At 35.4% G+C, this 15,533-nt stretch overlaps 1 long non-coding RNA gene across 3 annotated transcripts in view; it reads left to right on the plus strand.

The window, feature by feature from the left end:
- Nucleotides 1-1,476: 1,476 nt before the first annotated feature.
- LOC118005513 overlaps nt 1,477-15,533 on the plus strand; it is a 32,076-nt gene continuing 18,019 nt past the window's right edge. For all 3 annotated transcript variants that reach the window (XR_004677835.1, XR_004677834.1, XR_004677833.1), the window contains exons 1-3: nt 1,477-1,574; nt 8,041-8,198; nt 10,817-10,992. This is a non-coding gene — a long non-coding RNA (uncharacterized LOC118005513). The remainder of the gene's footprint in view (nt 1,575-8,040; nt 8,199-10,816; nt 10,993-15,533) is intronic.

Raw genomic sequence — 15,533 nt, forward strand, 5'->3', positions numbered from 1 at the left:
TGTACATAGTTGTATGCCATATTATTTTGGGGTATTTTTCTGAATGTTTACTATAGTTTGCATATGACATCAAAAGCACAAGAAACAAAAGAAAAAATAAACATTTTAAACGCCATCAAAATTAAAAATGTGCTTCTAAGGACACCATCAAGTAAGTGAAAAGACAAGTCGTGCAATGGGAGAAAATATTTGTAAATCATATATATACATATATGATTTATAATATGTATATTTACTATATTAAATATATAAAAAGACAAATAACCCAATTAAATGATGGGCAACAGATTTGAGTAGACATTTCTCCAAAGAAGATATACAGTGACCAATAATCACATGAAAAGATGCTCAGCGTGTTTTAGAGAAATGCAAATCAAAACCACAAGATACTTTTTCACACCCCCCTAAGATGGCTATAATAAAAAATGGAAAATGACTGTTGGTGAGGATGTAGAGAAATTGGAACTCTTGTACTGGTAGGGGTGTAAAATGATGCATCACTCTGAAAAACAATTTGTTAGTTCCTCAAAAAGTTAAATACAGTGTTACCAGATGACCCAACAACTCCACTCCTAGTTATATACAAAAGAAAATTGAAAATATAAGTTCACAGAAAAAACTTGTGCATGAATTTTCATAGCAGTATTTGTTCATAATATCACCAGAGTAGAAATAACCCAAATGTCCATTAACAGATAAATTCGTAAACAGAATGTGGACTATCTATACAATGGCATATTATTCAGCAATGAAAAAGAAATGAAGTACTGATACATGCTACTGTATGGATAAACCTTGAAAACATTATGCTAATGAAAGAAGCCAAACACTCAAGTCCCTGTTTTGATGATTTCCAAGACCATCCTCAGACTTGATGATTCCTAGAAAAACTCATAGGAACCAGATGTTGTTATATTTATGGTTATGATTTACCACAGCAAAAGGATGCTGACTGAAAGCAGAAGGAATAAGTGCATGTGAGGAAGTCTGGAAGAAATTAGGGGTAAGTTTCCAGGTGTACTCTCTAGATGAAATCACATGGAATGCACTTAATTCTCACAGCAACAATGGGTGTCAACAGAAGCCAAGCGTTGTCAATCAGGGAAGCTGACATGATTGGTATCCAGGATTTTTACTGGGAGTCAGTCACACAGACTACCCAGATTCAGCTACTCATCTACTCACATTCAGCTACTCAGACTCCAGACCTGCAGAGCAAAAAATAGGTGTTCACATTAATCACATTAATCACATTGTTAACATAAAGCATATGGGCAAATTGATACAGATCCAAGGCCTTTGGCGTACAAAAACAGTTATCAGGTTGAACATTTTAAGGGCTCAGAACTCAGGACCAAGGAGGTGGCCAAGGGCCCGTTCTGAAAATAGACCTTTCTTGGTCATGTGCACAGTTTGAGTAACCTAAGCCTGATGTGCTTTTCCCTGCATAGCCACATTCTCTATGATTCCATTTATATGAAATGTCCAGAACAGGCAAAGTCATAGAGATGGAAATTAGATTAGTCATTGACAACAGAATGGAAGAAAAAGGAATTGGGAGTGACTGCTAATAGGTATGAAGCACTTTTGATGAAAATTTTCTTGAATTAGATAGTGATAATGATCACACAGTCTTGTGAATATGCTAAAAACCATTGAATTATATACTTTAAATTGCAACTTTTATATTTAAGTTATATCTAAATTAAAATCTGTTAGGATATCTCATAGTTTAAAATTTGAAAGTTATTGTTATGAGAATTTATTGACAGTAAGTGTAGAAAGTGTAATTAAAATTATAATATAGTAGGAAAAAATTATATAATACCCAGTCTGGGTGGAGCCTCCATTAGGAAATGAATCTCTTTTATTGTTGTGAAATGTTGATGGTAAAATAATAAATCAGAATAATTTGGGAGTATGTCACAAAAATCTTAAAATATAAATATTTAACCAAAGAGAACCAATTAAAGAAATTGTATACTACATGATGACCTAACTAGACAGGCATTAAATTGCTTAAAGTATAGTTAATGACATGGGAAAATATTCATAGTGTAATGCCAAATAAAACATAATAAAATGCTATGAAGATCATATATTTAATAATAAGCAATTTTTAAAAACTATCTATAATTACCAGTAATAATTAGATGGAAACATAACAAAACATTTATTATTTTGTGGAAGGATTTAATTATTTCTATGTTTGCTTACAGAGAATATGACTTTTATATTCAGAAAAAATCACAAGGATTATAGTCATTAAAAAATAAGTCCATAGATGGAGAATGGCACAATGATGACTGAGGGGATAATAATACATTGGTACAGAACTTTATAGTTTATAAACTGCTAATATAAACATTATCTTATTTTAATCTCTCATTAATCTTATGTGATAGGTAGAGTCATAACTGTGTTCCCATTTTAGGTGTGAGTAATCTCAGGTTTAGAAATGTTTAAATGACTTATTCATGTTATCCTACTCGTTAATGACAAATCCAAGACTCAAAATTCAGTATTCTAATTTCACATTCAGTGCTGCTATGCTATAGGTAAAACACACACACTCACAAAATAAATCATCTAATTGTTACAGAGGATAGAAATAACAAATCTTTCACCTCACATTACCATTCCTCTTCTAAATTACAATGTATGAATGAGTTGACTGCATGGATTGAATTCACTTTTAAAAATTAATTATCTTTTTCATCACCAATATAAAGAACCTCAAGTTGTCAAAACACAGCTCACTTTGTGAAATACAGTTCGTCACCTAAAACTATAAATAGCTCCAATAATAAATACCGAATAACTTTTCTACTTCTTCCTCCAGACTGGATACAAAGAATGTCTATGATAGCATCATGAATAATTAACATCATGATAGCATCATGAAGAGTAGCATTATGAATAATTCTCAAGTATCTGTGGAGCCTATAATATTTTTATATTGCTTTCAACATTTTTATCTGTAGAACTTCTCTTACTCTTTAAAGTTATACATTTGTGAATGGAAAGTAACTTTATATTATCAACATTATTCCATACTTTTACAATTATCATTGAATATATGTAAGAAATTTTAACAATAAAGAAAAGTTAGAAAATAGGTTCTGTTCTGAAGCCTTTCTACACAGGTAGTCATAATAATAGAACTGGTTGACCTAATTTTCTTAAAATCTTTTTTCCTCTGTTTTGACTTTATCTGACCTTCTCAGAAATGCCTCAGTGGATTTCTTATTTAGAATATACTCAGTAAGTGGGTTCCTGAAGAGTAGCTAACATTTAGTGCATAGAAAGACAAAAAACTCTAATCTGAAAAAAATTAAAAGATCAAACATAAAATTTTACCTCTTTTCTTTGTAGTAAGGAACATGCTAATGTAAGAGCAAGATCACCTTAAAGAATAAATTCAACTCTTGCTGAAATTGAAAATGGTTTCCTCTTTTTAAATTCTTTTTCATATGGTGTCACTTATTTGTGGGACATAAGGAATATCATGGAGGACATTAGGAGAAGGAAGGGAAAAATGAAGGGGGGTGGAATCAGAGGAGGAGATGAACCATGAGAGGGAAGGGAAAAATGAAGGGGGTGGAATCAGAGGAGGAGATGAACCATGAGAGACTCCAAGAACCATGGACTCCAAGAAACAAACTGAGGGTTTTAGAGGGGAGGGGGGTGGGGGGATGGGTGAGCCTGGTGATGGGTATTAAGAAGGACACATACTGAATGGAGCACTGGGTGTTATGCACAAACAATGAATCATGGAACACTACATCTAAAACTAATGATGTATCGTATGGTGACTAACATAACATAATAAAAATAAATAAATAAATAAACTTTGTTTGATACTACTAAAACAGGCTTGTTATAAAAAATAAAATATTACAGTACAGAGATTTTAAATAGCAAGGCTAATTATCTCATCTCTCTCCATTATATTATCAGATAAATAAAACCTGAAGGACCTTGTCACTAGCAGAATTATAAAATAAAAAATATTAGGAAGATCTTAGAGCTGGAGGAAAATGTTAACAGGCAGAAATTAAATTCTACTCATAGAAATGAAAGAGAACTAGAATGTTTAATAGGTGGGTAAATATAAAATGCTTTTTCCTCATTATCTTATTTCTTTAAAAATAAATGGTTGATTAAACATCATCAAAATTAAAAATATTTATGCATTAAAAGATACTGTCAAGAATGTAAAAAGACAACCTCCACAATGGGAGAAAATATTTGTAAATAATGTATCTGATAAGGGTCTAGTATCTAGAATATATAAAGAACACATAGAGCTCAAAAATAAAAAGTCAGAGAACACAACTTGAAGACAAAGAATTTGAATAGACATTTTTCCAAAGAATATATGCAAATGGCCTATAAGCACATGGAAAATATGTTCAATATCATTAATCATCAGGAAAATGCAAATCAAAACCACAATGAGATACCACTTAATATCCATTAGGCTGGCTATAGTAAAAAAAAAAAGGGGGGGGGAACTAGTATCAGTGAGGGTATGGAGAAATTAGAACTGTCATACATTGCTGCTGGCGATGTAGAATGGTGTAGCTACTATAGAAAAGTTTAGCAGTTCTTCAAAAAGTTAAACAGAGTTTACCATATGACCCAGAAATTCCACTCCTAGGAATATACCTAAGAAAGCTGAAAACATGTTCATAAAAAGTGCTTACAGATGTACATAACAGCATTATTCATAATATCCAAAAAGTAAAAACAACCCAAATGCCCAACTGAAAAATAGATAAACAAAATGTGGTATATCCATACAGTGAAATATTAAGCCGTAAAAAGGAATGAATTCTAGAAACAACCTAAGTATCCATCAAAATATTATAGATGAACAAGGTATCTATAGGACTAGCCATACAATGGAATTTTACTCAAAAAGAATGAACTTGATACATGCTACAACATGGTTGAGGTTTGGAAACTTTATGAAGTCCAAGAAACTAAACACAAAAGATTTTTTTTTCTAACCCCCCTTAAATTTATTACTAGTATACACAAAAACTATCAATCATTGTATACAGTCAACTGGTATGCAGAAATGTATGTAGTCTTTATCATTCTGTTAAGTTAGTTTTATTAGATTCCTTCAGATTTATAATTATAATATGATCTAATTTGCAAAATAAGAAAATTCCATTTCTTCTTTTCAGATATTTATACTAGTTATTTAATTCCCTACGTTATTATGCTTATCAGTATACCCCTAAAATATGTGATGGTCAAACATATTATTTAAAACATATTATGTCTTCTGAATTTCTTTATGTTTAATTAAACCAACAGAATAGGATTTGAGAAATGAATCCTTTACCTAAACAATTATTAATCATTACAATTACCTAAAAAAAAATGCTCTTTAAGTTGCTTTTTTTCTTTTTTTTTTTTTAAGATTTTATTTATTTATTCATGAGAGACAGAGAGAGAGAGGCAGAGGGTGAAGCAGGCTCCCAAGGAGCAGAGAGCTCAATGCAGGACTCGATCCCAGGACCCCGGGATCATGACCTGAGCCAAAGGCAGACGCTTAACCATCTGAGCCACCCAGGCGCCCTAAGTTGCTTTTTTTCTTGAGCTAAGGTATGTCAAGGATTCTTTTAGTGAAAACTTGCATCTCTTTTATAAATTTATTCAATATACAAAACAATTGGACTCTAAAGTGAGGATAATATAGTTTGAAAGATCAATTTTTAAGGAGAAAAACACATAGTCCATATTTTTTATGAACTAGCAAATTATTTATCTAAAGGCAGACTTTTTTCTTTCTAAATTGAATGCATCTTTCTGGATAACCCTATAAAATGGTCCTAATAAACACTTTTTAAATGTTGATAAAGTGTAAGAAGTTAGTATGTGGTTTTACATTTATTAAGGGGATGTCCCAAACTTATCCATTACAGAGACTGTATTTCCATCATTTAAGGAAAAAACTTCATTTAATTTTACTACATGGAGAGAAGGGGAGATAACAGTTAATTAAGTTACATAAAAATCCGATTTTCATTACAGCAAGCTCCTATACTAAGGTTTCTGCCAGGAAGTCATGAAGTCATTATGTCATTGCCTTCATTATTATCCCACAACAAAACCATTTCTTTCAGACTGAGGGGAGCCAATATGTAAAAGAGAAGGCACACAACTCAGCTATATTAGTATAAGATTTAAGTTGAATTTATGATACATTGGAATCTTTTGCTTATATTGCAATAAAATACAAAATGACTTTTTAATTGTGCTAGGTACGATTCAAAGTTAAGTGTGTCTCATATTAAAACTTGGTGGCAGAGATAGGGAGGGATCAATATTATACTCTAAAGAAGTTGTTGTATGATTATCTGCTTTACTAATCTGAGCAACAGTTAATTCCAATGTGCAAAGAACATCATGAAACACAATATTCTTCCTTAGAGATAGTTTAACTCAATGTCACTACACTCTTTGGTTTGACTCAAACCAAATTCAGTGAGGTACAGAGGCTATGGAGTTACAAATGGCAGAAAATCACCATAGTAGATCAAATGTCTGTATGCTTGGTAGAAATCATTTCCATCTATCCAAAAGAAGCCTTTAGTTGTCATGTTTCTACTGTATTACCTTTCCACAAAACAAAATAAAAGAAGCTATGGAGTTTAGTATGTCAGCTACTGAGAAAAAAAATGATAGGGTAAGTAAGGCCTATCCATTTTAAATTCTATAGGCAATGAAATCAAGATATTACAAGACTAGCAAAGGCAATTTTTTTTTCTAGCTTCTAACAATATCCATGTATATGGATGAATGTAGAAGGGGAAAGATTTACCCATGACTTTTTCCTCCAAAGCTATTGACTTTTAATAATAATGTTTCTTTAAAATCAACATTGAGGGGCCTGGGTGGCTCAGTTGGTTAAGCATCTGCCTTTGGCTCAGGTCATAATCCCGGGGCTCTGGGATCAAGTACCGCATTGGGCTCCCTGCTGAGTGGGGAGCCTGCTTCTCCTTCTGCCTCTGCCTGCAGCTCCCCCTGCTTGTGTTCTCTCTCTCCCCCTCTCTTTTTCTCTTTCTGTCAAATAAATAAATCTTTTAAAATAAATAAATTTAAAAAATAAAATAAATATTGATAAGCACATCAAAGCTAAAATACTTGAAAAGAGTTTGTCAAAGTCAAACAATCCTCCTCCCACATATGAAATTAGCAGGTTGAATTAGGTATCAACTGGCAAGCCAGGACAAAAAGTTCAGTTTCTGGGCACCACCTGAAAGAGAGTGTTCTGATCAAAACTATCCAAAAATCCAGCAGCACCTTTCTGAAACCTCTGAGAATTAGCTTCATCAATGTGGGAATAATTGGGAAAAAGGAGGTGAGTTTCAAATAATTACCATAAACCATTGGAAATCCAAGGCTTAATTTCATAGGTTGGCAGATGTGAATCAAGGGCAATTCAAGATGTAAAGACTTAGGCCCAAAGCGCCTATTAAAAGGCTAAAATTATCATCTTCATATCTTTTCCATATTATTTTGTTATTTACTCATTCATAAGCATTTATTGGAAGCATGCCTTTTGTATGGTACATAGTTATTTGGAGTACAAAAGAAGTATCAGCATCTATCCACAAGAAATTTGTGATCATCCCAGATGTGGAACAGTAATCTTTCAGGTTAGTGGTATTCTAAATTAATTATCTGTTCATGTGTCTATAATTATGTTTGATCCGAGAAGTGCACCTGGAAAGGCTGAGTTAGTTACCGTAGGGGGAAGCAATTAATGAGAGTTCACTTAATTTAATAGTTCAGATTCAGCAAGTGTTTATCCCACCAGGTTTTGATCTCAATAACTTCAAGTAAATTTGGTATAGAAGTGATGTATAAATTACTCCAATCCATCTAACATATTGTAATAATGCCCTTAGTCTTACTTGCCTTACCTTTCTGAAGATCTATCCCATTACTGCTCACCTATATCCTATCTTCCCCTTCCAGCTCTTCACCTCACAAAATTCCCTCTATTCTTTTTTTAAGGATAAATCAAAATAATTTCTTAGTCTGAAGATAAGCTGAACTATATGAAGAATGTAATAGATGAAGTGTGCTGCAGGCTGGACAGGACAACAGAGATGTCAAGAGAAACATTTTTTTTTTATTGTGGATAATGTTCAGAGTTAACCCACTGGCTAAAGGTAATGATTATTCTGATATTAGTAATCAATAACATCAATAACATCACTTTAATTTCTAAGAGAGAATATCTCTTCCTTGGACTGTGCTTAATATTATCTTTATAAGACTGAAGCTGGGTGCCTGGGTGGCTCAGTTGGTTAAACGACTGCCCTCGGCTCAGGTCATGATCCTGGAGTCCCGGGATTGAGTCCCGCATCGGGCTACCTGCTCAGTAGGGAGTCTGCTTCTCCCTCTCCCGCTCCCCCCTCTTGTGATCTTTCTCTCTCTCACTGTCTCTCTCAAATAAATAAATAAAATCTTTAAAAAAAAAAAAAAGACTGAAGCTGACTTTAATCTTTTAAATACATTTTTGGTTGATTATAGCAACTGCTTGGGATGTTTGTCTTATTTTGTCTAATTTGAATTCTGCTATTTCTCAGAGCAATCTAGGCTTGGAATATTGTTGCCCCAAATTCCCATTCAGTGTGAATTTCCAAAAGCAACTTCTGTCCCTGTGCCTCTGTAGGGATAAGACTAGCCCTTACAGGTGGAGTTAGTTATCCTCACTATCCACCTCAGCTCTTTTATTTTCAGCATTAGAGTTTTATGGAAGTATTCCTCAAACATAAATGTGCTTACAAACCTTCTGGGTGTCTTGTTAAAATGCAGATTCTCATTCAGTAGGTCTGGTGTGAGATCTAAGATTCAATACTTCTAAGATACTCCCAAGTACATCACACTTCAAAGAGCAAGGTATTATGGCATTTACTGCATGGTACTGTGATATTTGTTTGCACAAGTTTTATCCAATATTGTGCCTGGCATGTTGTCGATGCTCACAAATGCTTATTGAATGAATGAATGTTTAAAACTTAACCTGACATAAAGTTCACCATACAGGCAGACTCTCTGCTTTTCTCAGCCTTCAAGGCTTCTAAGACCACTGAGAAATTTCCACTTGTGAGAAAAGATGATGACCCTGATCCAGTCCCCATGGTGCTTCCTCATGAACCAAGCTACCACAAGAGAGTTGCTTTCAGGAAATAAACATAAACAGAAGGCAGTAGAGTACAATTCCAGCACTTAAACCTCAGAGGTATTGGAAATACCAGTGGAACTTTTTAAAAGTACAGAAGTTTTGAGATTGGTATTTGAAGTTGGACTTTTTATTCATTTTCTATGCTGTGTAAAAACTGCCACAAACTCGGTGACTTAAAACAACACCCATTTATTAGCTTTACAGTTCTGAAGTCCAGGCATGATGTGGCTAGGTTTTCTGCTGATGGCTTAAAAACCGAAATTAAGATCAGCTGGGCTGACTTGCCCTCTGGAAGCTCTGAGGAAGAATCTCTTTCCGAGTTCATTCAGGTTGTTTGCAGAATTCCATCCCTTGTGATTGTAGGACTGGGGGCTCTGTATCCCTGTTGACTGTCAGCTGGGTACCACTCTCAACTCCTGGAGACCACCTGTACTCCTCGCCACATGGCCCCCTCCATTTTCAAGCCAGCGATGGTGCATAGACTCCTTCCTGTGCTTCACATCTCTGGCCTCCTCCATCCCTGACCTCTAGACTCAAATTTTAAGAGCAGACGTGATTAGATGAGGCCCATCCAGACAATCTTAAGTGAGCTGATTTGGGACTTTACATCTGCAAAATCACTTCCAACACCACCTTGATTCGTGTTGATTGATAACCAGGAGGAGCGTGTATACCAGGGGATGGGAATTTGGGGGCCATCTGAGAATTCTGCCTACCACAGCTTCCAAATTAGAGACTGAGGAAGTATGTTTACCTCTCTTCCCTAGATCCCATGGAAATAAAAATAAAGGTGTACCATTGACATTGAATCCATAGCAACACTGAAAATTGGAAGGGGTGAAATTAGTGCACTGATCATTTTGACAAGATTCTGGAGATCATACTGAAAGGCTGAAGACTGAATTGAGAAAACAGAGACTACTCTCAGGGCACTCAGAAGTCCTGCAGCTGAGGGAAAGCCCATAATCTCTAAGTCAACATGTTAAAGGCTATGTACTGTGTATGGAACCCCTAGGCTGAGGGGTCCTGCCTCATTTGCATACTCATACAATGACACAGTTTTAATGATACAAACTGTTATATACTGTTAGTATATAATTTTGGTTTAACCACCAGAATAATACAAAGAGAAAAGGATTAAAAATGTATATCTTCGGGTAACGAGAATGGAGGTGGAATGTTAATAGGAAGTCACTTTTCATTTAAATCCTTTAAAACATTTTTTTTGTGTATATATGCCAATTTATTATGAAAATAAATGTATTTTTTTCTGTCATATTTTGATTTGTAAGATTCTTTACATAGTCTGGATACTAATCCTTCAATTTTATGTGTTATATATATATTCGTTACTGTGTGAGACTTTGTTTTCCAAATTATGATGACTTTTCACATACAGCAGTGTTTAATTTTAGTGTAGTATAGTTAACTAGTCTAATTATTGCTTCTATGTTGAGTGCTCTTGAGTAAAATTAAGATATCAGGATTTGTTCACTTCCAAACAATAGGAAACTGAACTTAAATTGCCATAAACAAAAAAAGGAAAGCATTGTCTCATATAATTGCAAAGTCTTTCAGTAATGATATCTTCTGGTACAGCTTGATTCAGGGACAAGTGACCATCAAGATTCATCTCTCTGTTCTGGCTTACAAGAGGGGGCACCATTCTTCATTCTCATACTCCAGGTGATGGGCACTGGCAGCTTTGGACTCAGCCTAATCATCACAAAATAAATGCAGCTCCAGACCTCACACTCATACTACCAAATCTGCAGGTAAGAGAAAATTTCTCTTTCCCAGAAGCCTGAATATTAACTCTGTGTTTCATTGGTTCTCATTTTCATACACGCATACATGCATAGCTATGGCCAAGAAGATGAGGCACGCTGACCAGTTGTAGACTAATCTGGGCCAACTTCTATTTCTGAAAATGGAGTCAACCACTGGAAGGCACTTGGGCTGAGAGTAGGGAAATGAGGGTAACGTTACCAAAAAACATTACCCCTTTGGGTTCATGTGGCAAAACAAAAACAAAAACAAACAATAAATTGTCCAGATAATAATTATTTTTAATTTCACATATGACACCGAAACATGATTACTACTACATTTAAGAATACAGACTTGATATCAAATACTGACCCTTCTATTCCATGTGATAATTATTTACTCTAATTTATAATTGCTTCATATTTAAAATGGAAATAATAACACTTTTAAGGTTATTATGAATCAAATAGAAATTATATGTAAAGTGTTTGACATGGGATTAATGTATTTTTTTAAAGATTTTATTTATTTATTTGACACAGAGAGAGAGACAGCGAGAGAAGGAACACAAGCAGGGGAGTGGGAGAGGGAGAAGCAGGCTTCCCGCTGAGTAGGGAGCCCGATGCAGGGCTTGATCCCAGTGCCCTGGGATCATGATCTGAGCTGAAGGCAAATGCTTAACGACTGAGCCACCCAGGCGCCCTGACGTGGGCTTGATAAATGTAGTAGTGTAATTGTTATTAACATTTGAGTGTTAATTGAAAGCTATGTGCTGCCTTTCTTCAGGGTGAACTTTCCTCTCTGATTATGGTACTAAAGACATAATTCTCTGTTAATTAGACATCGGTTAAGGAGATGAAGCTGGAGTGTAGGGCCATGCCTGCCCCAGTGAGATCCAGCCCTGGGTAGATGGGCTCGGAGGCTGATGAAGAGAAGCAGCAGAGGTCCTTCTTAGTAGACTTACTGTTCTGTTTCAATCTATTAACTTCAAGTTGTTGTTCTTTTTTCTAAAAGAAAAGTGAATTTAGGCAATTTAATTAATTTTCAGTGATTCCCTCATCGATAAAATGGGCAATAATATCATCTAACAGAGTAAAAATTATGTTTGATGTTAGCACTTAGCCAAAATAGGGACTCAGCAAACACGGATCTTTGCCTGCTGCCTTCCCCTATGCTAACTGTGGGGCTGTTCTAGTCCTTCACCTTTCTTTTATCTTCCCTATATCAATATTTACCAGCAAAAATACACATCCTTTAAAGAAAACAACCATTCTTAGGATTTCTCTGGGAAAATATATTCCCAAGAAAAGCCATCAACTAAAGAAGAGTTAAGAGTGGGAACATTGCAAGATGGCAGGGAGCCACATTTTAAATTTATTTTGTTTGCGCTTATTTGTGGCCAATTTTGAACTCTTACTTATTTTTAGGGAAGCCCCACTTAACAACACCCTGACTGAGAGGGATTTTCAAGGCAATTAAGAAACAGATGTACTTAACATAAGTGTTTGAAGCTTTGGAAATAGCCCATTATTTGCTTATATTTAAGAATGTCCATCGTGAGGGCGCCTGGGTGGCTCAGTTGGTTAGGCAACTGCCTTCGGCTCGGGTCATGATCCTGGAGTCCCGGGATCGAGTCCCGCATCGGGCTCCCTGCTCGGCAGGGAGTCTGCTTCTCCCTCTGACCCTCCCACCTCTCATGTACTCCCTCTCTCTCATTCTCTCTCTCTCAAATAAAAAAAAAAAAAAAAAAAAAAGAATGTCCATCGTGAAACAAAATCCTACTCTAAGTGTCCCATGAGAATGTCATACTATTATCACTAGTGGTCAGTAAGAGAAGTTGGTATTTATTTAATCCACCCACTAGAATATTTTATTTTCAAAGATCAATTTCAAAGTATATTTTTACTGAGTACCATGGATGTGCCCAACACTATGCTGAGTGTGAGGATAACCAAAGAAATGATCGCATCTAAAAACATAAATCATTACAGGCATGGAAAAATATTAGCTAATCATATGCAAAAAAAAAAAAAAAGCTAACAATCCAGTGAGGACTGGCTGAACTATTCAAAATCACAGTGAGTCCTTTTTTCTCCTTGCTTCATTTTTCCTGAGAGGGGCTTGAAATTCACTTAGTATAGGATTTCAAAATCAAATTCTTACATGTTCGAACTATTAGATTTAAAAATGTAGGCAATCTCTACTCACCCAGAATAACTTGAACCAATGATTCATATTGGCTGTATTTACAGAAGCAGTTTAAGCACCTCTCTGAAGAGCCATTAGCCAAGTTACAAACAACAACAACAAAACTACCAAATTTAAAACATTTGAATAATTCAGATGAAAGTAAATTATTCACTTTAAATTACATGATTAATTGATCTAATTATTTAATTTTAAAATCTTGAGATAGTCATTTCTTGGTGCCCATGCCATCTTGCTCTTGATGGTCTGAGTCCAGAAGGCTGGGAAACATGCTCAGCGGGGAGGAAGGAAAGAGATGCTGGTGGGGAGGAGCCCAAGGCATTCCTCTTCTGGGAAGGAGGTCAAACCAGAAGAATATATCAGAGAATTGATAAACTAGAGCCCTGAACTACTCCAGTAGCAGTCCTGTATGGCTCTGGAAAGCTTTGTACAACTTTCTAATGACTTCTCCAGGAAAAAGCAGCACAACTGCTTCTATGTTAGTAACACTTATCTCTTTGTTAAGAAGACCCAATGGTCATTTGATGATGCATGATTCACTGGTAAACTTTACAGAAGTAGTCTAAAAGGGAGAAGTTGGCCTTTCTGTCAATCAGCAACCAATGAATTAGTTGGAATGAGATGGTTCAGACATTTAGTCACTGCTGAGTTCAACCCGGTTTCCAGTGATGGGTGGGAGTGGAGATCCAGGCAGTGAGGAAACAGGAAAAGGTAAGATGAGAAAGAAGTAACTGCATGGGTCAAGGGGGAAAAGGACTACTGTATCATCTTGTTTCCTTGATTAACTACAATTTAAATTCATAATTTAATCTCCAATAGGCGGTCCCAGTAGAAAGTCCTTTTTGCCCACTGAGACAGGACCCTTTCTGAGCAATGAAAGGAGATTCTCCCAATAGGAATGTGATGGCATATTTTGGAGATGATCAAGGAAGGAGCTAGACTGTACTATGAAAATAATAAATGGCAATATTGTTTAGCACCCATTACCTCACAATTTGTGAGTCAATGTTTGTGCAGACTTCTGAGTTCATAAGGTAAGAGTAAATAGAAATAATTACCATTAAATACCAAGCTTTGCAGTCCTCACCCTAAAGGCTGTATTTACAGAAGCAGTTTAAGCACCTCTCTGAAGAGCCATTAGCCAAACTGACGAAAGAGGAGGATCCTATCTGAAAGCACTATAATTCAGCAATCACAGCAACATCTTGGTGTTGGAAAGAACATAGAGTAGCACTGGAATAAGACATACTGAACAACAATTTCATAGCTCTTTCTTTCCCACCAAAGATATGAAGAATTTATTTATCTTTATTAAGCCACCATTTCTTTGTTGATAAAAATGGGAATAATAGCATTCTTTCAAGGTTGGTACGAGGACTAAGAATAGCTTATGTAAAATTCATATCAAAGTACTAGCACATATTAGAGTTAAAATAAATTGTAGCTATTACAATGGTGGTCACAAGTAGCCCCTAAAAAGTCCCTATATTCCAGGGGCTTTGTGTTCTCTCTTACCTTTCAAATCCATTGGCTCTGTGCTAGTATTTAGCTTTTTGCCTCATACTTATTTTTAACTCTCTGACCATCTGAAGAATAACTGGACTCCCTTGTCTGCTTGATTTTTTCATCCCAGCTTTACTCTTCAGTGTTCTATATCTCTCCTTGGCTCCGTGATCTGCATCTAATGGGCAAGTGTCACCCAATCACTACATCTAGTTTAGTTGTCAGGGAATATCTGTAAAAATTTTACAGATCGACTAGGATATGAGCTACATCTTGAGGACAGGCAAAACTGAAATGAAAAAGAACTGTATGTTTACTTTTCAGTATTCCATATAGACCACCAAGTTCTGTTTTGCATTTGCTGTTATAATTCCTTGTTCCCTTACTTCCGCATTTTGATACAGCAGTTCAGTGTTCCAAGAATGGGTGACATCATTATCAGGGACAAAAGAGTTGCCTTAATTTTTATTGATAACAATCTGGGTTGATTATTTCCTGATGATACGATAGTACCTTAATTCAGAGATTCTTGTGCTGAGTCCAGTTGCTTTCAAATTGTGATTTGTGGAGCTCTAAAGTACCAAAAAGATAGTGCAGGGCCCTTCCTGGGGAATCTAGAAGGGGAGGGCAAGTCAGGATGCAGGCTGCTTGGCTCCAACCCATGCATTCCACTTTTATTGCTTCATAATGGATTGTAGATATAATTTTATTTAGAAAATAAAAAGTAATTACACAGCTTGAAAAACAAATTTTGGAGATTCCCTATTTCATATATGAGGAACTACAATCTAGTTTGTTAGCATGTCCAATGTTACACTATTTATTTTTAAACCAT

Source organism: Mirounga leonina, unplaced genomic scaffold (genome assembly GCF_011800145.1).
Source record: "Mirounga leonina isolate KUSES-001 unplaced genomic scaffold, KU_Mleo_1.0 Mir_115, whole genome shotgun sequence".
NCBI classification, from domain to species: Eukaryota; Metazoa; Chordata; class Mammalia; order Carnivora; family Phocidae; genus Mirounga; species Mirounga leonina.